Here is a 25601-nt window from a genome sequence, read left to right as displayed (position 1 = left end):
CTGGGAAATTGAAAGCTAATGTGCCCTCCTGTTACCTTCCTGCAGTGTGTGCTCAGAACAGGACCTCGTATGCCCTCACCCCTCACGACCCTCAGCCCCTGTGGGTGTTAAAACCTACGCACAATACCGGGCATGGTGGCGCACACCTGTCATCCCAGCGGTTGGGAGGCTGAGGCAGGAGCATCATAAGTTCAAAGCCAGCTTCAGTCAAAAGGAGGCCCTAAGCAACTCAGTGAGACCCTGTCTCTAAGTAAAATGCAAAATAGGGCTACAGAGGGGGCTCAAGGGTTAGGTACCCCTGGGTTAATCAAATGGGAGTCACAGATAACCACACACCTCTTCCTGAGGTCTAGATTGTCCCTAGCTGATCTGGGACACACAGCAAACTTCAGGTTCTGTGGGAATCGTGCTGATACTCAGAGAAAAAAATTGCTCAGGGAAAAAACACCCAACACAAATGTCTGTGCACGTCTGGTACAGGAGAAAGGTTTTTTTCCTTCTGATATTTTCTACGTACCAGCTCTTGTCTCATAAAATTGCCAGGTAGGTGCCCTTGGTAGGCTGTGCAGAGGGAGCCTTCTGGGATGGGATGACCACCATTATTGGTGGATGAGAAGCAGAAATACAGTGATTGACAGGTGAGATACAATGCTCCATAGATGATGGTGGTGATACCATCAATGAAGGAAGATGGATTAATGATGCTCAATTGATAGCAATCCTGTCAATAGATAATAGAGGAACAGGTGATAGCTAATGATGGGTGATAGAGGTATATAGAGGTGACAGATGCGTAATGCATATACAGGTGACAGATAAATGATGTGTGGATAGAAAGGGGATAGATGCAACGTAATGGTACCTGGATGATAGGTAATGATTGATAGATAGATAGATAGATAGATAGATAGATAGATAGATAGATAGATAGACTGGGTTGGTTCTCATGATAGGCAAGGTGTGTCCAACTTATGCAGCTGACATTGGGGCAGATGATGCTCAGTGGTGGGGTCATGCTGTGCACAATAGCACATTCAACAACCTCTCTGATGTGCACCCATTCCCTACCTAGAGCACCACTTCTCCACCTTCCCCAAGTGCTGACAGCCAGATTCTTGCCCCCTGGTGCTCAGAATCCCTTTGCTAAGACCTGTTCCTAGCAAAGGGAACATTAACCTTGCTCTGCTGTGGGATCCGCAGGAATGGACAACAATGAGTACCTGGTCCTCTACTGGAATGCAGGCTCAGGCGGGCTTCCTGCCAATGAAACCACTATTGCAAAAATTCCAAAGGAACAAGGCTATGCCACCAGCCTCATAAGTATTTGAACACCTGATTCCCCTCCCATCCAAATGTCAAGGGACCAATTTCCTCTGGAGGAAAAAAAAAACAAAACTTTCATCCTTCTCCGCCTCCTGAGTTGGTATCTGGCTCCACTCCGGCCCTCTCGGATGGTTTTCAGTTCAGAAGTTCTCCTCATTGCAGAGGTTTGGGGTTCTTGATTTATATTTTGCCTTCTCTCCTTCTATGAACCTGTCTATCTTCTTCAGCCCCAAGGAATCAGAAAGCTCTTCAGAGCCTGGCTCCACCACCTGTAATTCCAGTAGCTTGGGAGGTTGAGGCAGGAGGACCGCAAGTTAGAGGCCCACCTCAGCAGTTTAGCGAGGCCCCAAGTGACTCAGCGAGACTCTGTCTCTAAATAAACAAAAAAGGGTTGGGGATGGGGCTCGGGAGTCGAGTGGCCCTGAGTTCAATCCCTGGTACCCAACACCAAAAGTAAGTCTTGGTTGAGGTCACTCATAGCCTCTGCTGATTCAGGATCTGCTCTTTTGAAGGTTTCTTTCCCCTGACTGCATCCAAATGGCCTCAGGGTTCTTTGTCCCAGGCAAAAGCGTGCGCCCTTTGTGTGGCTGACCACCCACTTCCACTCGCAGGAAAGTGGCACCAGGGCGTGAGCTGCGTGTCCCGCGGTGACCACTGCCACCACCCGCTGAACCATAGCTCCCACTACTTCTATGGACTGCCCTTCACCCTGATCAACAACTGCGACCCTTACAGGCCCCCAGAGCTGGGGGTCACAGTGGCTGCCCGGTTCAGCCGCTACACCCGAATTTTGGCTCTGGGCGTCCTGACACCCATGGCTGCCAAACTCAGTGGCCTCCTCTCGGATTCCTAGACCGCAGTCGGGCACACAGCCAGCCTCGTCTTCACCACGTGGTTCTCCAGCTGTGGGTTCCTGCGACTCTGGAAAACTGTGTGCTAATGCGGAACCACCAGGTCACCGAGCACCCCATGGATGTGGGGAGCACCACCAGACGGATGCTGCAGGAAGCCACGGCCTACGTTCAAAGGTGGAGACCCTCACGATCCGGGGTGGGGGGCAGTTTCTGAGCTATGAGCTACCCTGGGGTCCCATAGCAGCAAGAGCATTGAAAAGGTCCAAACTCACACTTCATTCACAAATGAAAGGAAGCTATTCTTCTTCATGGCTACATAGTAATCCACAGTGTATATGCTGAAGGATTTCTTTATGGAGTCACTTTGCCCATGTCTGTCATCCTAGCAGCTGGGGAGGCTGAGGCAGGAGGATGGCAAGTAGGAGGCTAGCCTCAGCAACTGAGAGAGGCCATAAGAGACTCAGTGAGACTCTGTCTGTATAAAATATCAAAAGGACTGGGGAAGGGACTTAGTGGGGAAGCACCCCTGGGTTCCATCTCTGGTGCTAAAAAAAAAAAAAGAAAAGAAAAGAAAAAGGAAAGGTCCAACCTCTTTGTATGAATTGGTTTCCACACTTGGATCTCTGCGTTGAGTTACCGGGTTGCACTGGAAAGTATCCAAGTAGTGGTCATGCATCAGGGACTCTTTCCAAGGCCCAGGGAATGCCTGAAACCTCAGAAAGTACCCAACCATTCATATATAAGTAATAAATATTCATACATATAGTATAATATATAACTATTTTCCTATGCGTACATACCTATGAAGATATTTAATTTATAAATTAGGGAAAGTCAGAAATTAGCAGCACCTAATAATAAAATAATAATGATGGCAATGTTCTGTAACACAGGGTGGGTGGGTGGGGTGTCCCGTCACTCCCTCTCAAAATATCTTCCTGTAGCATACTGACCATGGATATTGTTTTACTCAGACAAAATTGCCACTGTGACCAAAGGTCCCAAGAGAACATTTGGAGAAGGAAGAGTTTATTTGGGGCTCATGGTTTCCAAGGTTCAGTCCATGGTTGGCCAACTGACTCCATGGTTCTGGCCCAAGGGGAGCAGAACAAAATGGCAGAAGGCCCTGGAGGAGGAGAGTAGCTCAAGACAGGGCACAAGGAAGCAGAGAAAGCTCTGCTCACCAGGGACAGGATAGAGACCCCAAAGGCACAGTCCAGGGATCCCCTTCTCCAGCCACACCCCACGTGCTACAGTCACCACCCAGTGAGTTCATCCAAGTGGATTAATCCACTTCTAGGTCACACCTCTCATGATCTAATCATTTTACCTGTGAACTTTCTTGCATGGTCTCACTCATGAGTTTTTGAGGGGACCCCTCACAGTAAAATCCCAGCAGGTGAACCCAGGTCACGGATGTAGCACATTCAAGGTCCACTGTGGACACCATCATCTCCCGTCCATAATTCCAGTGGTTTTCTAATTTCACAAACAAAAACAGGCCCTTTCTCCTCTTTGTGTCCCAGCTGCACGTCCACACTCCTCTGGTGACCTTGAAAGCCTTCCTCAGGAGAAGATGCCATGGTTTATACAGAGACAACGTAGAGGGGATGGAGTGGTTTGTAGGTAAGTCAAGATCAAGAAAGGGTGAGAGTACACCCAACTCGTGTCACTTGTTTGTTCATTTCTTCCCAGTGATAGTCTAATTTTGCACAAAACCAATCATTTCGTTAGCAGTCAGTTTTGTGAGAAGCTGTCATTCAGCGTCACCCTTAGTGGTTACAGGAAGATGAGAGAAAACGTTAGCTTTCAGCATCGTGGAGGAAAAGGGCTCTGCTTTCGGGGCTTGGGGACAAGCTAGAGAGAAGAAAGAACTTGCAGACTCTTTCATCTGCGAGGGTTTCCTGGAGACATGGAAGCCCTCACAGGTCAGGTGACATGTTTTTGCACGAATATCCTGACATCTGAACTACGTGAGAGGCACATGTTCCCAAGGAGGACAGCAGCTCACGTCCCTCGTGAATTGGCCTCTGTGCCTTCAGAGGTAGGAAGGACCGCTGGTCTCCACGGTGCAGGGAGATACTGCTGGGTTTGCAGGTGTCCCGTGCTCTTCTGATAATGGCCATCATAAACTTTGCTGCTATTGGTTGTGGTTCCTTCCATGTGGGCTGGAATCTGTCATGGCTTTTCCCCGCCCCAGCCACCCTCTTACCCTTTTATTAGGGCACTTGACCCCACCGGCACTGCACATCAAAACCATGCCTGCTGACGACGTCCTGGATATTTCTTTGCAAGTCTCTCCTGATTTTCGAGGTGACGCAGTGCTAAGAAGACCTGGGCATGACAGTCTCAGAACCGTGATCACACATATCCCTGTAGTCTCTGGGCAGGGGGCTCTTTCTGTGACGGTCCAGTACAAGGTGGCTTGTGCATAGAATGGGAAGCTCATGCCCCCAGCTGAGACCCGTGTGAGTGCTCTCTCTGACACCTTTCACCTTCTCCACAGTTAAAGCCCTCCAAGCCCTTGATTAGAACCGTCTGAAGAACTCCACAATCACCTATTGGAACTCCGATCATGGAGGGTTACTGGAGGCCACAGATGAACACCAGCAGCTGGGGAGGTGCAACGGGATCTACAGAGATGATGGGCTAGCCACAGGGAGGAACAGAGACAGGGAGCCAAAGGAGTCCGCATCGGAGGTTCCAGAGCATGGAGACTATGGAGGAGGAGGGGGAGATGATGATGAAGAGGAGGAGAAAGAGACAGAGGTGGAGGAGGAGATGGAGGAGAAGAAGGAGGAAAAGAAATTAAAGGAGGAAGAGGAGGCAGAAGAGGAGGAAAGGAGATGAAAAAGAAAGACAAGGAGGAGGAGGAGGAGTAGGTGGAGAGATGATGTTGATGATGAGGAGGAAGATGAGAGATGAGGAGGGGGAGAGGGAAGAGAAAGAGGAGGAGAATGAGGGAAAAAAGGATGGGAAAGAGGAAAAGGATGAGAAAAGGAGGAGGAGAAAAAAGAAGAGAATTTGGAGGAGGAGGTGGTAGGGGAGAGGAGAAGGAGGGGAGAAGGAGGAGGAAAAAGAGGAGGAGGAATAAAAGCAAGAGGAGATGAAGGAGGAGGAGATGTAGGAGAGATGAAGAGGAGGAAGAAGAGGAGAGATGAGGAGGAGGAGGAGAGGGAGAAGAAGTAAAAGGAGATGGAAGAGCAGGAAAAGGAGGCTGAGGAGGAGAAGGAGGAAAAGAACGAGGTGGAGGAGAAGGAGGAATATGAGGAGGAAAAGATGGAGAAGTAGGGGAAGATAAGGAGGAGGAATAGAAGTAAAAAATGGAGGAGGAGGAGGAGGAGATGGAGAAGAGATGATGATGATGATGCAGAGGAGGAGAAAAGAAGAAGAGGAGAAGAGGGAGAAGAAAGAGAAGGAAGACAAAGTTACAGAGGAGTCAGAGAAGAAGGAGGAGGTGAAGGAAAAGGAGATAGAGGAGAGAAAATGATGAAAAGGAGGAGTAGGAGAGATGAGGAAGTGGGAAAGGAGAATGAGGAGGAGATGAAGGAGAAGATAGAGGAGGAGGAGGAGAGGGGGAGGAGGAAGAGGATGAGAATGAGAGAGATAAGAAAGAGGAGGAGAAGGAGGAGGAGATGGAGAAGAAGGACAAAAGGGAGAAAGAGCAGGAGGAGGAGGAGAAAGAGAAGGAGGAGGAGGAGAGGAGAAGTAAGAGATGAAGAAGAATGAGAGGAAAGAGATGAGCAGGAGAAGAAGAAGGAGCAGGAGGAGAAGAAGGAGATGTAGGAGGAGAAGAAAGAGCAGGAGGAGGAGGAGAAGGGGAAGTAGGATGACGAGAAGAAGAAGGAGATTAAGAAAAGATGATAATGAGGAGGAAGAAAGATGAGGAGAAAGTGGAGGATATAGAGGAGATGGAGAGGAAAGAGGAAGAGGAGAGACGTTGAGGAAGAGGAGAAAGAAGAGGAGAGATGAGGAGGAGGAAGAGGAGAGAGATAAGGAGAAAAAGAAAATGGACAGGGAGAAGGAGGAGATGGAGGAGGAGGAGGAGATGCAGGAGGAAAGAAGAAAGAGTGGAGGAGGAAGAGAAAGAGAGGGAGGAGATAGAAGAGAAGATGGAGGAGGAGAAAGAGGAGATAAATGAGGGGAGAAAAAGAGAAAGGAGGAGGAAGAAAAGGAGAAGCAGGAGTAGAAAAAGACAGAGAATATTGAGAAGGAGGAAGAGATGGAGAAAAAGGAGGAGGATGAGATAGAGGAGGAGGAAGAGGAGAATAGGGAGTAGAAGAAGGAGGAGATGAAGGAGGAGGAGGAGATGGAGAAGGAGGAGGAAAAGAAGAGAAAGAAGGAGAAATTGGAGGAGGAGAAGAAATAGGAGGAGAAATAGAAGAAAAAAATGATGAGAATGAAAAAGAGAGATGGGGAGGCAGAAAAAGAGAGAGAGAAGAAGAAGGAGTTGGAGGATAAGGACAAGGAGGTGGAGGAGGAGGAGAAGGAGTGTGAATGAGAGGAGGAGGAAAAGGACGGGGAGGAGTAGGAGAACGAGAAGGAGGGGAATGAGTAAGAGTAGGAAGAGGAGTAGAGATGAGGTGGAGGAGAGATGATGAGAAGGAGAATATAAAGGAAGAGGAGGAGGAGATGGAGGGGAGGATGAGGGGGTAATGAGGCGGAGATGGAGGAGGAGAAGGAGAAGGAGATGGAGGAGGAAGAGATGGAAAAGGAGGAGGAGATGGAAGATGAGGAGAGGAGATGAAAGAGGAGGAGAGGAGATGAAAGAGGAGGAGGAAAAGGAGAGAGATGAGCAGAAGAAGGACAAAGAGGAGGAGATGGAAGAGAAGGAGGAGGAGATTTAGGAAAGATGATGATGTTGAGAAGGAGGAGGAGAAAGAGAAATGAGGAGGAGGAGAGAGAGAAGAAGGAGGAAGAATTGGAGGAGGAGGTGATGGAGGAGAAGGAGGAGGAGATTTAGGAAAGATGATGATGTTGAGGAGGAGGAGGAGAAAGAGAAATGAGGAGGAGGAGAGAGAGAAGAAGGAGGAAGAATTGGAGGAGGAGGTGATGGAGGAGGAGCAGGAGAAAAGGGGGAGGAGGAGAAGGAGAAAAGATTATGAGGAGGAGGAGGAGAAGGAGGGGAGGAGAAGAAGAAATGATGATGATAAGAAGGAGGAGAGATGAGGGGAAGGAGGAGAAATGAGGAGGAGGAGGATAGGAAGGAGAAAGAGAAGGATATGGAGGAGGAGGAGCAGAAGGAAGAGGAGAAGAAGGATAAGATGATGAGGAGGAGAAGATGAAAAAGGAGGAGATTGAAGAAGAGGAGAGGAGATGAAGGAGGAGGAGAAAAAAGAGAGAGATGAGGAGGAGGAGGACAAGGAGTAGGAGGAGAAGGAGAAGGAGATGGAGGAGGAGGAGAAGGAGAAGATTTAGGAAAAATGATGATGTTGATGATGAGGAGAAGAATGAGTAATGAAGAGGAGGAGAGAGAAGAAGAAGGAAGAGATGGAGGAGGTGATGGAGGAGGAGGAGAAAAGGGGGAAGAGGAGAAGGAAAATAGAAAAGAAAAAAGAGGAGAGGAAGGAAAAGAAAAGAAGATGGATGAGAAGTAGGAGATGAAGGAGGAGGAGAAGGACTGTGAGGGGGAGGAGAAGAAGAAGGAAGAGAAGAAAAAGGAGGAGGAGGAGAAGGAAGAAAAGAGATGGAGGAGGAGGAGAAGAAAGAGGAGGAGAAGAAGGAGGGGGAGAAGGAGGTGAACGAAAAGAGGAAGAAAAGGAGGAGATTAAGGAGCAGGAAGAGGAGAGGGAGGAGGAGAAGTGGGAGGAAGAGGGGGAAGAGGAGGAGGAGAAGAGGGAGATGGAGAAAGAGATGGAGGAGAAGGAGGAGGATCAGGAGGAGAAAGAGGATGAGGAAGAGAAGGAGGAGGAGGAGGAGGAGGAGGAGGAGGAGGAGATGGAGAAGAGAAGATGATGTTTATTGTGAGGAAGAGGAGGAGAGATGAGAAGGAGGAAAAAGAGAAGAGGGAGAAGATGAAGGAGGAGGAGATGGTGGAGGAGGAGGGGGAGTATATGGAGGAGGATGAGGAGGAGAAGGAGGAGGAGAAAGAAAAGATGGAGGAGGAGGGAAACCAAGAGGATAAGAGACATAAGGAGGAGGAGGAGAAGAAGGAGGAGGAGGAGAAGGAAAAGAAGGAGGAGGAGGAGGAGATGAAGAAGGAGAAGAGAGATGAGGAGGAGAAAAAGGAAAAGGAGGAGGAGGAGAAGGAACAGGAGGAAGAGGAATAAGAGAAGGAGGCAGAAAAAGGAGATTGACTAGTGATGATGTTTTTAAGGAGGAGGATGAGGACAGGGTGAAGGAGGAGGAGGAGATGGAGGAGAAGGAGATGGAGGTGGAGAAGGAGGAGAAAGAGCAGAAGGAGGAGGAGAGGGAGAAGGAGGAGGAAGGTAAACAAGAGAAAGAGAAGAAGGAGCAGGAGGAGGAGGAATAAGAGGAGGAGGAGATGGAGGAGAAGGAGGACGAGGAGGAGTAGGAGGAGAGAGATGAGCAAAATGAAGAGAAGGAGGAGCAGGAATAGGAGGAGGAGAAAGATGATAGAAATGAGGAGATGGAGGAGAAGGAGGAGGTGAGATGAGCAGGAGGAGAAGAAAAAGGAAAAGGAGGAGGAAGAGATGTAGGATGATGATGAGGAGGAGATAGAGGAGAGATGATGACGATGAGGAGGAGGGATGAGTCGAAGGAGGAGGAGAGGGAGGTAGAGGAGAAGGGAAAAGAAGAGGAGAAGGAGGAGCAAAAAGAAAAGAAGGAGGAGGAGGAGGAGGAGAGATGGAAGAGAAGAGGGAGAAGAAGGAAGACAGAGAAAAAGAAGAAGGAGATAGAAGAGAAGGATGAGAGGAAGAAGGAGGAGAAGGATGGGGAGGAGTAGGAGGATGAGGGGGAAGAGAAGAAAGAGAAGATAATAATGAGGAGAATAGTAATAATAATGAGGAGAAAAAGGAGGAGAAGGAGGAGAGATGATGATGATGCGTAGGAGGAGGAGAGATGAAATGGAGTAGGAAGAAGAGAGGGAGAAGAAGCAGGACAAAGAGGAGGCGATAGAGGAGGTGCAAGAGGAGAAGGAGTAGGAGGTGGAGGAGGAGGCAGAGACAGAGGAGAGATTATGATGAGGAGGAGAAAGGAGAGTTTAAGAGGAACGGGAGGAGAAAAAAGAAGATAGAGGAGGAGGAGAAGGAGGGAGAGGAGAAGAAGGAGGAAAAGTAGAGAGACGAGAAAGTGGAGGAGAAGGAGAGTGAGGAGAAGGCGGAGAAGAAGAATACAGAGGAGTAGGAAGAGATGGATAAGGAGAAGGAGATGGAAGAGGTGGAGGAGAAGGAGCAGGAAGAGGAGGGGGCGATGGAGGAGGAGGATGAAGATGAAGAGGAAAAGATGGAGGAGAGATGATGATGATGATGAGAGACGATGTGATGATGATGAGAGGAAGTTGGAGGTATAAGGAGTAGGAGAAAAGATTAGGAGGAGCAGGAGGATGAGGAAGAGGAGGAGGAAAGAAGAGAAGAAGGAAGAGATTGAGGAGGATGACAAGGAGATAGAGGAGGAGGAGGTGGAGGAGGAGGAGATGAAGGAGGAGCAGGATATTGAGGAGAAGGAGGTGGAGTAGGTGGAGAAGTAAGAGGAGGAGTACAGATGATGAAGATGATGATGAAGGGGAGAAGGAGAATTGAGAAGGAAGAGGAGAATTGATGCTGATGAGGAGGAGAAAGAGAAGAGATGAGCAAAAGGAGTGATTAGGAGGACCAGAAGGAGGAGGAGAGGGAGGAGAAGAAGGAGGAGATGAAGGAGAACAATGAAGAGATAGAGGAGGTGGAGGAGATGGAGGTGGAGAAGGTGGAGGAGGAGGAGTTGAAAGAGGAGGAGAGGAGATGATGGAGGAGAAAAAGGAGGAGAAGAAGCAACAGGAGGAGATGGAGGAGGAGAAAAAGGAGAAGTAGAGGAGATGGAGAAAAAGAGGGAGGAGGAGAGAGATGAGCAGGAGGAGTAGAAGATGAAACAAGAGGTGGAGAAGGAAGAGATGGAGGAGTAGAAATAGTAGAGGGAGGAGACGGAGGAGGAGATTGAAGAGGAGGAGGTGGAGGAGAAAGAGATGGAGGAGGAGGAGAGATGATAATGACGATGATGATGATGATAAGGAGGAGGAGGAGGAGAGATGAGGAACAGTAGGAGAGATGATGATGAGGAGGAGGAGAAGAAACAAGAGGAGAGATAAGAGGAGGAGGAGAGAGGAGGAGGAGGAGAGAGGAGGAGGAGGAAAAGATGGAGCAGAAGGAAGAGGAGATGGAAGAGGAAGAGGAGATGGAGGAGGAAGAGGAGAGAGATGAGGAGGAGTAGGAGAAGCAGCATAAGTAGGAAGAGGAAACAAAGTAGGAGGATGAGATGGAGGAGGAAGAGGAGAAGAGAAAGGAGGAAAAGATGGAGGAGGAGGAGATGGAGGTGTAGAAGGAGGAGGAGATGAAGAAGAAAGAGGAGGAGAAGAAGAAGGAGCAGGAGGAGGCAAGGAGGAGGAGAAGAAGGAGGAAGAGGAGGAGGCGGAGGAGGAGATTAAAAAGAGATGATGATGATGATGATGATGATGAGGAGGAGGAGAGATAAGAAGGAGGAGGAGGAGATGGAGAAGGAGGAGGAGGAGAGAAAGGAGGAGAAGAAGGAGGAGAGATAATGATGATGAGATGGAGTAGAAAAAGAGATAAGGAGGAGAAAGAGAAGATGGAGAATAAGAAGGAGGAGATGGAGGAGGAGCACGAGGATATGGAGAAAAAAAGGACAAGGAGGACAAGGAGAAAGAGTGGGAGGAGGAGGAGAAGAAAGAGTAAGAGGGGAGGAGGAGGGGGAAAAGGAGAGGAAAGAGGAGTAGTATAGGAAGAAGAAGAGGAGGAGATGGAGGAGGAGGAAGAAAAGATGGAGGAGGAGGAGGGATGAGGAGAAAAAAAGTAGAGAAAGAAAAAGGAGAAGGAGATGGAGGAGGAGGAGAGATGATGATGTTGATGAGGAGGAAGAGAGGGATGCATGAGGAGAAGGAGATGGAGGAGAAGATGGAGGATGAGGAAAAGTTGGAAGAGGAGAAGAGGCGATGAAAGAGGAGAAAAAGGAGGGGTAGGAGGAGAAAGAGAGGGAGCAGAAAAAGTAGATGAAGGAGGAGTAGGAGAAGGAGGAGGATAAGGAGCAGCAGGAGGAGGAGATGCAGGAGGAGGAGAAGATGCCGAAGAAGGAAAAATATGAGATGGAGGATGAGGAAAAGAGGGAGGAGGAGGAGAAGGTTGTGAGAATAATGAGTAGAAGATTGAGGAGAAGAAGGTGAAGAAGAAGGAGGATATGGAGGAGAAGGAGAGAGAGATTAGGAAAAGAAGGAGAAGAAGCTGGAGGAGAAGGAGGAGGAGATGGAAAAGAGATGATGATGTTGAAGAGGAGAAGGAGGAGGACAAGGAGAACGAGGAGGAAGAGATGGAGAAAAATGAGGTGGAAGAGGAGGAGTAGAAGGGGAAGGAGGAGGAGGAGGAGGAGAGTGAGGAGAAGGAGAAGGAGAGGTAGGAAGAAAAGGAAGGGGAGGAGGGGGAGGAGAAGGGGAGGAGGAGGGATGATGAGGAGGAGGAGAAGGAGAAGGTGGAGGAAGAAGAGACGGAGGAGGAGGAGAGAGAGGAGAAGAGAAGAAGATAAAGGACAAAAAAGGAGATGGAGGAGGAAGAGGAAAAGTAGTGGGAGGAGGACAGAAGGAAGAGGACGAAGAGGAGAAGGAGGAGGAGGAGGAGGTGGAGGAGGAGAAGATGGAGTAGAGATGATGATGTTGAATATGATGAGGAGAAAAAGAGAAGGAGGAATTGGAGGAGAAAGGGAGGAGAAAGAGGAGGGCATGGACAAGGAGGAGGAGGAAGAGGAGAAGAAGGAGAAGGAGGATCAGAAGATGAGGAGGTGGAGGAAGAGGAGAGAAATGAGGAGGAGGAGGAGATGGAGGAGGAGAAGGTTGAGGAGGAGGATAACAAGGAAAAGGAAGAGGAGAGTAGAAGCAGGAGGAGTAGGAGGAGAAGGAGCAGGAGGAGATGGAGGAGTAGGACGACGTGAGATATTTGGAGGAGGAGGTGAAGGAGCAGCAGGAGGAGGAGATGATGTAGGAGGAGGAGGAGGAGAAGGAGGATCAGGAGATGGAGGAGGTGGAGGAAGAGGAAAGAGATGATGATGAGGAGGAGATGGAGGAGGAAAAGGTTGAGGAGGAGGATAACAAGGAAAATGAAGAGGAGAAGTAGAAGCAGGAGGAGTAGAAGGAGAAGGAGCAGGAGGAGATTGAGGAGGAGGAAGAGGTGAGATATTCGGAGAAGGAAGTGAAGGAGCAGCAGGAGGGGGAGATGATGTAGGAGGAGGAGGACGAGGAGATGGAGGAGGAGAAGGGGGAGATGGAGGAGGAGGAGGAGGAGAAAGCAGGAGGAGGAGAGATGAAGATGATGATGAGGAGAAGAATGAGGAGAGGGCAGAGGGGGAGGAGAAGGAGGAGGAGGAGGAGGAGTTAGAGAAGGAAGAAAAAAATATGGAGGAGGAGGAGGAGAACGAGGCATATTAGCATGGCATGTTTGTTACAATCAATGAAGCATTACTAAATTTTGTCCATGGGTCACTCAGATTTCCTGAGTTCCACTGGTGTAGGATTCTGCTTAAAGACCACCCACCTCCATGAAGGTAGCAAGTCCCCTTTGGCTCTTCTTCATCATGACAGTGCCTAGACTTCCTCATCTTTGATGACCTTGATAGCTTTTAGGAGCACTGGTCAGTTATGCTATAGTGTCTCCCTCTACTGGAATTTGTCTAAAGTTTTTCTAATTATCATCCTGGGGTCACTGGTTTCTGGTAGAAGATGACAAAAGTTAAAGAGAAATTTGTATCACACCATGGCAAGGGCACATGTCAACATTACCTGTCACTATTGACCTTGACCTTGATCAGCTGGACAAAAAAGGGTTTGTAAATTTTCTCAACTTTAAAGTTACAAGCATCAAATTTTTTTGGGGGGAGGGAGTACTGAAGATTAAACTCAGTGTATTCAACCACTGAGCCCCATTCCCAGGCCTATTTTATATTTTAAGACAGGACCTCACTGAGTTGCTTAGCACCTCACTTTTGCTTGTAATATCCAAGCCTCATCCTTCCAAGTCATTGGGATTACAGCAGAGAAGCAGCAGGTTTTTTTTGTTTGTTTGTTTCTTTCTTTTCTTTCTTTATTTTTATAATTTTATTTATCTATTTGTTTCTTTTTTGTGCTTAGTGATTTGAACCTTCATGCCAGGAGAGCTCTAAGTCACATTCCCAGCCCCCCAGCAGATATTTGAACTAATATTTTTTTTCTTCACTCTAGTAAAATGGTCTTCATGTTCATTGAAAAATAAAATAAAATGAAACCAAAAGAAATAGAGCTTCTTCTTTTCTTCCTCCTCCTCCTCCTCCTCCTCCTCCTCCTTCTCCTCCTCCTCCTCCTCCTCTTTCTCCTTCTTTTTTGAGACAATGCCTTGCTGAATTGCTTATGGCCTTACTAAGTTACTGAGGCTGGCCTCAACTTTGCTATCCTCCAGCCTCAGTCTCCCCATCCACTGGGATAACAGGTGTGTGCCACTGTGCCGTGCTTAGTAGCAGAGCATTGGAAAGCTTTGCCTCTGAATATCTGAGAAGAAAGCACTCTCCCCTTGAGAAGAACATCCCTGCTGGCTTTCTGGACCAGATCATTCCTGAAGCAGTATATGAAGGGATTCAGCAGGCGTGACACTATGGTGTTGAAAAAAGCCACTCTTTTGTTGAGGGTCATGTTCCCAGTTTGAATGGGCTTCAGGTACATGATTATGAAGCTCCCATAGCTGAGTGAAACCATCAGAGTGTGGGAGGAGCAAATAGAGAAGACCTTGCTGTGGCCCCCAGATACGGGCAGGTGCAGAACAGTGTGAATGATGCAGCAGTATGACAAAACCATCACAAGCACAGAGCTTACCAGGGTGCATATGGCCCCAGGAAGCTGACCAGCTGCAGAATCCTGGTGTCATCACACACCAGCTCCAGCAAGGGGGTGCTGTCATAAAAGAAGTGGTTGAGGATGCGGAAACAACAGAAGTGCAGGAAGAACATCCAGGCACACAGCACCCCAAGGACCAAGACGCTGGTGACCCAACAGGCCAGAACCAGCCAGCTGCACACCCGGGGCTTCATGAGAGTGGAATACTGCAGCAGGAGGCAGATGGCCAGGTACCGGTCACCAGCCTGTAGCAAGGACTCCACTGTGCCCAAGATGAAGTAGAGCCTTGTTTGCATAAAGCACCTGGCACGGGCAATGGTTCTGTGACCAGAGAGGAGGTGGGCCAGCATCTGTGGGGTGACCCTGGACGTGAACCCCACCTCCAGCAGGGAAAAATGGCGCATGAAATAGTACATAGGAGTGTGCAGGCGGCAGTCTGCCAAGGTCAGGGTGATAATGAGCAGGTTGCCCAGGAGTGTTAGCATGTAATGACCAGGAGCACCGTGAAGAAAAGGAGCTGGAGCCCTCGCACATCTGTGACCCCTAAAAGCTCCAAATCCAGCACAGCAGTGAGGATGGGTTTATGAGGTGCCATTGCCCAGGCACCAGGCTGGGGGTGGCTGCTCTCCTGGCCTGGTCCCTGTCCTTGCTCCTGGCCTATCTTTAGTCTCTTGGTCTATGTGGCTTTTTGGAAATGCAGAGACAGTCAGTGCATATCCTGCTGCTCTGTGGAGACAAGACAAGTGACATTTATTACATTGCTGGTCATGGTGTGGACACCACAGGAACGCTGGCTTATGTAGCCCACAATGACATCACTTCAGGAAGTAATACTTACATTCATCACGAAACTTAGTACCTGCTTCCTCCAAAAATACTGCTCTCTGATGAGTAAAAACTGGGTGTGGTGCACACCTGTCATGCCAGGGACTCAGGAGTCTGAGGCAGGAGGTTCACCAGTTCAAAGTCAGCCTCAGCAAAAGCAAGGCAGTAAGCAACTCAGTGAGACCCTGTTTCTAAAGAAAATACATAATAGGGTTGGAGATAGGGTTCAGTCGTTGAGTGCTCCTGAATTAAATCCACAGCAACCCCCTGCAAAAAGAAAAAAAAAACAACAACCACAAAAATAAGAGAGATATAATGTGGGACACAAACAGGAGACACATATATACTTGAGAGTCACATTAAAAAAAAAAAAAAAAAAAAACAGGAAAGCCAGGGTCTAGAGCAAACTGCTGTCATCCCAGGAACTTAGAAGGCTGAGGCAGGAGGATCACAAGTTTAAGGCCAGTCTCAGCAACTTAGCGAGACCCTGTCTCATAATAAATATAAATTCATAAATAAATAAATAAAAATATTCAGAGGTGTAGCTCTGAAGGGCCTGGCTGCCTGCTTCCCGGTCTTGTGGCTGCACATGTTCCTGGGATGGCTCCTGGTGATCAGCCAGGAGGAGGTGCTGTGGCCAGTGAATGAAGAGGCGGACCACCTCCAGGATAGGTCCAGGACTCGCCCGCCCTCGTGGACAGCTTGTGCTTCCCTTACAGACTCTGGGGTGGGTGTACACGTGAACTCACTTCACCCTAAGACCTTTATCTTGATTGGCTCCTGTGCAGTATATAAGCTGTGTGTACTTCCTGAATAAATGAGATCCTGCTTCAACTCATCTCCCTGGCGCGTCTTATTGTCCTCCAGCGAGGGAGGGCTGGGTGCAGGCCACCAGTTGACCTTTACCTTTCTTGGCTTGTCTTGGTCGGGGCGTGCTTTCCCACTTTTCCCGCCAGTCAGGAGGAGATAGGGAACTAAAAACCCCAACATCTGGTGCCCGAACAGGGACACCGAACCCGGACACCAAACACAGACGCCAAGGAAGTATTGGCGATCCAAGCCAAGGGAGTTTCAAGGTAAGGGTTTCCCTGGAAAAGATGGGGCAATCTTATACTAAGTACAACGACCCTGACTTGGAAGCCATTGTTAAGGAGCCTCTTGGGTCACAGCGAGTAAGTCCTCTCACTGCCCAGGAGGAGAAAGATTTAAAAGCTTCCTCTGACAATGGCCTCCTAGATCTTTTTGATCCCTGGCCTGGTCTTCTGGGTTCCACACCAAGTTCCCCTGTCCCAGAACACATGATAGAGAGATGGGATGGGGAGTGGCCACCGCCATATTATCACCCCTCCCGCCACGGAAATTCTCCACCCTCTTGTGGAACCCTGGAAAATCCGGGGAAGCTACCATCTTGTATGGCTTTCCTGGTAAATGCTTATCCTGGGGGCCATAGACTGGCCTTATGGTATCCCTGGGAGGCCCAAGACTTGAAAGAACTCAAAAAGGCTGTCTCCAAGTATGGACCTAATTCATCCTGGGCCAAAACCCTCCTCTAGGGTCTGGCCCACCAACAGTGTACCACCCAAGACTGGAAAAACTTAACTAAGGCCGTGTTTCCTGGTCCCCTGTACCTGAAGTGGTGAGCTTTATTTAATGAGGAGTGCCACACTCAGGCTTAGAGGAATCAGGCTGTAAACCCCCCGGTTCTTGTAACTTATGGGATACTGTCGGGGTCCAGTGGTCAATTTTCCACAGGCCTTCAGCAGGCTGCTATCCCTGCCCCTACCAGGAGCAGGTATGGGCTTTGGGGCTGGTGGAATGGAAGAAGTTGGAAGAAGGCCACTCAGAGCCCCTGATAGCAGGAGTTACTCAGAGGGCTACCGAGGATCTTGCCAACTTCATCGAGAGTATAAAAAAGACCTTCCAAAGGTAATTCCCCCCAGGACCCCTTCGGGTCCAATTTGTCAAGATGCTGGTCTGGGAGGTGATGACTACAGACCACAAGCTAGCCTGTGCAGGGATGAAGGACAGATCTATGGAAAGGTGGATAGTTGCCACTAAGGATGTTGGTACTCAGGCCCACCAATCATAGTCGTTGGTTGCGGCCTTGCAGGCCCAAACGGCTTTGCTTGCTGAGGCTCTTACTACAGTACTTGCCTCTTCCAGTGGCGCCGGGAGAGGGGTTTGTTATGAATGTTGTCAACAGGGCCACTTCAAGAGAGAGTGCCCTACAGGACAAATAAGACCCAGTGCCCCGCAGGAACGTCCCTCAGATTGGACCAAGAGGCAAACTCCACCTTAGATGCCTTGCCCCTGTGTAGAAAGGGATTCTATTGGCGGAGGGATTGTAAGTCCAAATTTGATATTGAGGAGAAGCCTTTAAACTACTAACGGGGTGCCCTCCAGCCCTGTCACCCAAAGGAGGCACTTCGCCTACTGGCCTGCCTAGGGTCCACTGGAAACTCTCCATAATCCCGGGAATTAGGCCCAAAATGGACATCTTCATAGTAGATAAAATGTTCCGCTGCTTGATTGACACTGGAGCGGACCAGACAGTATTAAGGAAAGAGGAGGTTCCCCCACTATGGAAGCTGATTCCCAGACCTCAGTTATTGGGGGTGGGGGGCAATACAAGGTCTGGAAAAACCAAGGATCGGCTTACATGGAAGGATGCAGATGGGAGTCAGGGAGGGGTATGTCCTCTGCTGGTGTCTGGCCTGACAGCTGATCTGAAGAGACAGGATATTTTGGGGGAAGCTGAGATGATCATCACCACAGATCACAAAGGGAAATATGATGATATCCTAGAGGAAGAGGAGTGCCAACAACAGTTTGGACCATCGGGTTCCCTTAGCGATGACTGGGGGAATCCACTTTTTGAGACATCGAGGCGGAACACTCTTGCACCCCGTGTGAGTCCTCACCCCCAGTTCTAGAGGCCACTGTTCCTACCGTCCCCAACATTCAATGGCTTCCGGGCCCTCCAGTATGGGTGGCACAGTGGCCGCTTCCCTTAGATAAACTACAAAAGCTAAAGGCAATAATATCAGAACAACTGATCCCAGGGCATATTAGGCCCTCTCTGGGCCCTTGGAATAGTCCTGTATTTGTCATACAAAGGGCCACAGGGAAATGGAGAATGTTACAGGACCTAAGAAAGGTTAATAAGCGGATGATTGCTGGTGGTACCCCCTTGCGAGGGCTACCCTGGATCCCCTCCATTTCTCGGGATTTGGTTCTCATTGAGATTAACATCAAGAATTGCTTCTTTTCTATTCCCCTTGATCCTCAGGACTGTGAGAAGTTCGCCTTCTCTGTTCCCTCTGTTAACTTCCAGGGGCCAGACCAAAGATATGCTTGGGTGGTGTTACACCAGGGCATGACTAACTGTCCAGCCTTTTGTCACCATTATGTTTTACAAGTCCTGCAACCTTTTTGGACGTGATCGAATATGATTCTATGTGTTCACATGGATATGACATCATTATTGGAACAGAGGATGCTAAAGCGTTGGGCTCCACCTATAAGGAACTCTGGGCTCTCTTACAGAAGGGAGGATTATATTTATCTAATGACAAGGTCCAGACCTTACCCCCTTTTAAAATTCTAGAGGCTGAACTTAAGTTGGACTCTGTCCCATTGGTGGAATGACAGAAACTGTTGGGAAAACTCAACTGGTTAAGGCCCTGGCTTCACCAGTCTACAGAAGACCTGCTTCCACTTTTTGACTCTTTAAGAGATAAAGTCCGATTCAAGACCCAACATGGCGGCGGGTGGGGAGGCAGCACTTTCAGTACCTCCTCGATAATGGGGTCAGAGAGACGCATTAATATGCTTAGATTCTACCTGCTGAGAAACTTCTAGCAAAATTCCGCTGAAGTGAGATCTGTTGGGAATTAGTAGGATTATTGGAGGTGACAGTTTTCCCAAGACGAGTGAATCTCCACCATGAGGCGCAGAGGTCCAATCCTGACACCCACCTCCACTGCACAGTGACCAGCCGCTGCTGCACAGTGACTGGATGCTGCTGTGCAGCGACCAGCTTCCAAGGCGGCTCAGCAGGTGCGGCACAGGGACTCTATGAAGAGGTCTCTAACCAACGCTTCATGAAATAGCGAACCAGGAACCAACCAAGATTGGCCAAGACAAGAGACAGGCCATTCCCACCTCTCTCTTTGGACACTCTGACAAGAAGCCTGGGGCCCACCATAGCAGAGAGGTGATGTCACCAGAGTTCGGCTGATGAGATTCCTTCCCAGTGGAATCCGCTTTAGCAAGTGTGTGACTCCCACCCCCACGAGATACAAACAGCCAGGAAACCTCAAAAATCTCTCCATGGGCGTGTCTGTAGGGGACGAGGGAAGTAGAAGAAATTCTTGATTCCCAACTCTTCCTACCACCAGCGGCAACACCCAAGGTCTTAGCCACCAGTTTCCGGGGGCGTGCCCACCAAAGGGGTCCGGAATAATTAAACTGCTGGTTCCCAGATTACCACTCCACAGCACTGGGGCTTGGATGAATGACAGATAAAGTGCTTAGTCATTCGGGAAATAGGGCAAGCAGTGGGGCTGCAAGTGTAACCAGATCCTTGGGGAACCACCTCCAGTGAGCAGGACCTGGCTGCCTGGCAGGAGGAAGTGGGGGGAGGGCAGGAGAAGTGAAATGGCACTAGACTAACAGGATTGAGAGACTCCCAGGAGGAGTCTTACAGGGATTGCTGTCAGCACATAGAGGGCAGAAGCTCGGCTCGGAGGGCACAGCTCCGCCTACTGGAAGAGAAAAAAATGGATGTCTAAGACTTCAATTTTTATTTAATTTCTATTGTATTAGTTTTTTTCTCCCCTTTTTCTTCTTTCTTTCCTTTTTCAAGTTTTATTGTTCTTTCCATTCTCCTCTATTCTATCTATCTCTCTCTCATTCTTTCTTTTTAAGAGCACCTTCTTTTCCCTACCCCCCCAACTTTCATCCCAAGCATTACGTCTTCCATTACATGTAATTGTCTAAATGCAAATAGGTGAATGTTTCGAGGCTGTCTATAGGGCTCCTAAATACCTAGCTATTACCAACACCCTGATCCAATTGCCTGTTAGTATCCCCCTTCAGTAGAGCAATCTTCCAAAGTAGCCAAGACATACTAACCCTCATACCATCATAGCACCTAACCTAAATATAAAGTCCTAAGAACAGACAACAAATCACTATATGCATACAGAATCCAGAAGCCTTTTATGAGCTGAATGAATCACCTTTAAAGTACAATAAAGCCCAACATTTCTAGGCATAGTCTCCCACCACAAAGGAGAGACCACACAGATACACAAAACCAAAACAAATTTATAGGAGAAAACAGAAACACAGCAGTTAAACAGAGTTGGAAAGTAACGTGAACAACATGAAAACAAGGGAAAAAAAGGATTACAAACAATGCAGGACAACTTAAATCTACAGGAGAACCAACAGGCATCAGAAAAATGGACAGAGAAAGAACTCAAGGCATACCTGACTCAGATGGAATGAAATCTTAGAGAAATCATTAGACAGCAAGTCAAAACAATGAAAAAATACTTTGAAAACAAATTGCATAAGCAAATTCAAATTGCAAAGAAGGAACTCTACCAGGAGATAGAGATTTCAAAAAAAAATCAAACACTAATCCTAGAAATACAGGAAATCATAAACCAAATTAAAAACTCAAACAAGAATATTGCAAATAGACTAGATCAAATAGAAGTCAGAACATCAGATAATGAAGACAAAGTTTATCAACTCGAAAAGAATATAGTCAATGCAGAAAGAATGTTAAGAAATCACGAGCAATCTATCCAAGAAATATGAGATGTCATAAAAAAACAAACTTGAGAGTCATTGGGATAGAAGAAGGCATAGAGGTTCAAAACAAAGGAATGAAGAATCTGTTGAATGAATTAATCTTAGAAAACTTCCCAGAAATGAAAGATGGAATGGATTGCCAAATCCTGGAGGCCAAAAGGACCCCAAACATACAAAACTGTAATAAACCAACTCCAAGACACATAATTATGAAGATATCCAACATACAGAACAAGGAGAGAATATTAAAAGCTATGAGAGAAAGGAGGCAGATTACATTCAGGGGAAAACCAATTAGGTAAACGGCTGATTTTTCATCAAAGATTTTGAAAGCAAGAAGATCCTGGAACAACGTATTTCAAAAGCTGAAAAATAATGGATTCCAACAAAGAATATTGTATCCAGCAAAATTAAGCTTCAGATTTGACAATGAAATTAAAATATTTCACCATAAACAAAAGTTAAAAGAATTCAAAGCCAGATAACCAGCACTGCAAGGCACTACACCAAGAGGAATTGAAAAACAGCACCCAAAACTAACAGTGGGAGGTATCTCAGTAAAGGGGGAGAAAAATAACCAAAGAGGAAAAACTAGCCAAATTAAAATAAATAAATAAATAAGCATGACTGGAAGTACAAACCATATATCAATAGTAACTCTAAACGTTAATGGCTTAAATTCACCAATCAAGAGACATAGGCTAGTAACCTGGATTTTAAAAAAAACAGATCCAACAATATGCTGCCTTCAGGAGACTCATATGATAGGAAAAGACATACACAGGCTGAAGGTGAAAGGTTAGGAAAAATCATACAACTCACATGGTCCTCGGAAGAAAGCAGGAGTGGCCATACTCATATCAAATAAAATTAACTTCAAACCTAAGTTAATCAAAAGGGATAAAGAAGGACACTATATACTGTTAAAAGGAACCATCCACCAACAAGGCATAACAATTATCAATATGTATGCACCAAACAATGGTGCTGCAACGTTCATAAAACAAACTCTCCTCAAGTTCAAGAGTCAAATAGACCACAACACAATAATTATGGGTGACTTCAACACACTGCTGTCTCCATTGGACAGATCCTCCCTACAAAAGCTAAATAAAGAAACTATAGAACTCAATGTCACAATCAATAACCTAGACTTAACTGACATATATAGAATATATCAACCATCATCAAGTGGATACACATTCTTCTCAACAGCACATGGATCTTACTCAAAGATAGATCATATATTATGCCATAGGGCAACCCTTAGTAAATGTAAAGTTGTGTAGATAATACCATGCATCTTATCTGATCATAATGGAATGGAACTGGAAATCAATGATAAAAAAAAGGAAGGAAAAATCCTGCATCACCTGCAAAATGAACAATATGTTACTGAATGATCAATGGGTTACCGAAGACATAAAGGAGGAAATTAAAAAATTCTTAGAGATAAATGAAAATACAGACACAACATATCGGAACCTATGGGACACAATGAAAGCAGTTTTAAGAGGAAAATTCATCACCTGGAGGTCATTCCTCAAAAAAAGAAAAAAAAAAACAACAACAAATAAATGAACTCACACTTCATCTCAACACCCTAGAAAAGGAAAAGCAAAAAAACAGCAAATGTAGTAGAACACAAGAATTAATTAAAATCAGAGCAGAAAGCAACAAAATTGAAACAAAAAAAAATTGAAAAATTTGATACAACTAAAAGATGGCTCTTCAAAAAAATAAATAAGATCAATAGACCCTTAGCCATGCTAAAGAAGAGAAGAAGAGAAAGAATTCAAATTACTAACATACGGGATGAAAAAGGCAATATCAAGACGGACACTACAGAAATACAGAACATAATTAGAAAGTATTTTAAAAAGCTATATTCCAATAAAATAGAACATAGTGAAGATATCAATAAACTTCTTAAGTCATATGATCTGCCCAGACAGAGTCAGGAGGATACACGCAATTAAACAGACCAATTACAAAGGAGGAAATAGAAGAAGCCATCAAAAGACTACCAACCAAAAAAAGCCCAGGAATGGATGGGTATACAGCCGAGTTTTACAAAACCATCAAAGAATAATTAATACCAATACTTTTGAAGCTATTTCAAAAAATAGAAAAATAAGGAGCTCTTCCAAATTCATTCTATGAGGCCATCATCACCCTTATACTGAAACCATAAAAAGACATTTCAAAGAAAGAAAACTACAGACCAATATCTCTAATAAACTTAGATGCAAAAATCTTCAACAAAATCCTGGCGAACCAGATAAAAAAGCATCTCAAAAAAAATTGTGCATCATGATCAAGTAGGATTCATCCCCATGATGCAAGGCTGGTTCAATAAATGAAAATCAATAAATGTTATTCACCACATCAATAGACTTAAAGATAAGAACCACGTGATCATCTTGATAGATGCAGAAAAAGCATTCAACAAAGTACAGCATCCCTTTATGTTCAAAACACTAGAAAACAGGAACGTACCTCAACATTGTAAAAGCTATCTATGCTAAGCCTCAGGCTAGCATCATCCTGACTGGAGAAAAACAGAAGGCATTCCCTCTAAAATCTGGAACAAGACAGGGATGCCCTCTATCACCACTTCTATTGAATTTAGTTCTTGAAATAGTAGCCAGAGCAATTAGACTGACAAAAGAAATTAAAGGCATAAAAATAGGAAAAAAAGAACCTAAATTATCACTATTTGTGGATGATAGGATCTTATATCTAACAGACGCAAAAGGGTGTAGAAAGAAACCACTAGAGCTTATAAATTAATTCAGCAAAGTGGCAGGATATAAAATCAACACACATAAATCAAAGGCATCCCTGTATATCAGCAACAAATCTTCTGAAATGCAAATGAGGAAAACCATTCCATTCACAATATCCTCAAAAAAATAAAATACCTGGGAATCAACCTAACAAAAGAGGTGAAAGATTTTTACAATGAAAACTACAGAACCCTAAAGAGAGAAATAGAAGATTTTAGAAGATTGAAAAATATACCCTGTTCATAGATAGGCAGAACTAATATTATCAAGATGGCGATACTACCAAAAGTTCTCTAAAGTTTAATGCAATGCCAATCAAAATCCATATGGCATTTCTTGTAGAAATAGATAAAGAAATCATAGAATTCATATGGAAAAATAAAAGACCCAGAATATCAAAAGAAACTCTAAGCAGGAAGTGTGAATCAGGTGGTATAGCGATACCAGATTTAAACTATAGTACAGAGCAATAGTAACAAAAACAGCATGGTACTTGTACGAAAACAGGCAGGTGGACCAATAGTACAGAATAGAGGACACAGAGACTAATCCACAAAGTTACAACTATCTTATATTTGATAAAGGGGCTAAAAACTGCAATGGAGGAAGGATAACATCTTCAACAAATGGTGCTGGGAAAACTGGAAATCCATATGCAACAAAATGAAACTGAATCTCTTTCTCTCACCAAGCACAAAAGTTAACTCAAAGTAGATTAAGGAGCTTGATATCAAATCAGAGACTCTGCATCTGCTAGAAGAAAAAGTTGGCTCCAATCTACATATTGTGCGGTCAGGCTTCAAATTCCTTAATAGGACACTCATAGAACAATAGTTAATAACAAGAATAAACAAATGGGACTTACTTAAACTAAAAAGTTTTTTTTTTCTCAGCAAGAGAAACAATAAGAGAGGTAAATAGGGAGCCTACATCCTGGGAACAAATTTTTACTCCTCACACTTCAGATAGAGCCCTAATATCCAGAGTATACAAAGAACTCAAAAAACTAAACAATAAGATAACAAATAACCCAATCAACATATGGGCCAAGGTCCTGAACAGACACTTCTCAGAGGAGGACATAAAATCAATCAACAAATACATGAAAAAATGCTCATCATCTTTAGCAGTCTGAGAAATGCAAATCAAAACCACCCTAAGATACCATCTCACTCCAGAAAGATTGGCAGACATTATGAAGTCAAACAACAACAAGTTCTGGCGAGGATGTGGGGAAAAGTGTACACTTGTACATTGCTGGTGGGAATGCATATTGGTGTGGCCAATTTGGAAAGCAGTATAGAGATTCCTTGGAAAGCTGGGAATGGAACCACCATTTGACCCAGCTATTCCCCTTCTTGGACTATTCCCCTATAGACCTTAAAAGAGCATATTATAGGGATACTGCTACAATGATGTCCATAGCAGCATAATTCACAATAGCTAGACTGTGGAATCAACCCATATGCCCTTCAATAGATGAATGGATAAAAAAGTGGCATTTATACACAATGGAGTATTACTCTGCATTAAAAAAATGACAAAATCATGGAATTTGCAGGGAAATGGATGGCACTAGAGCAGATTATGCTAAGTGAAGCTAGCCAATTCCTGAAAAAACAAATGCCAAATGTTATCTTTGATATAAAAAGAGCAACTAAGAATAGAATAGGGAGGAAGAGCATGAGAAGATCACCATTAAACAGCAACAAGAACAGGGAGAGAAAGAGAGAGAGAAGAGAAATTGCATGGAAATGGAAGGAGACCCTAATGGTTATACGAAATTACATTCAAAAGAAAGTGAGGAAAAAGGGAAATAAACAAGGGGTAGAAATGAATTACAGTAGATGGGGTAGAGAGAGAAGATGGGAGGGGAAGGGGAGGGGAGGGGGGATAGTAGAGGATAGGACAGGCAGCAGAATACAACAGACACTAGTATGGCAATATGTAAATCAGTGGATGTGT

The 25601-nt window shown here is 45.9% G+C and overlaps 2 pseudogenes; one reads left to right on the top strand and one right to left on the bottom strand.

The window, feature by feature from the left end:
* Window positions 1-1202: 1202 nt before the first annotated feature.
* LOC144371221 (arylsulfatase D-like) lies at window positions 1203-12957 on the top strand (annotated as a pseudogene).
* Window positions 12958-13385: 428 nt separating this feature from the next.
* On the bottom strand, window positions 13386-14791 carry LOC144371220 (olfactory receptor 6E1-like; annotated as a pseudogene).
* Between the last annotated feature and the right edge of the window lie 10810 nt (window positions 14792-25601).

The sequence above is a fragment of the Ictidomys tridecemlineatus genome, chromosome 16 (assembly GCF_052094955.1).
Source record: "Ictidomys tridecemlineatus isolate mIctTri1 chromosome 16, mIctTri1.hap1, whole genome shotgun sequence".
NCBI lineage: Eukaryota > Metazoa > Chordata > Mammalia > Rodentia > Sciuridae > Ictidomys > Ictidomys tridecemlineatus.
The sequence above is the reverse complement of the archived record's forward strand: the minus strand, read 5'-3'. Positions and strand labels throughout refer to the sequence as shown.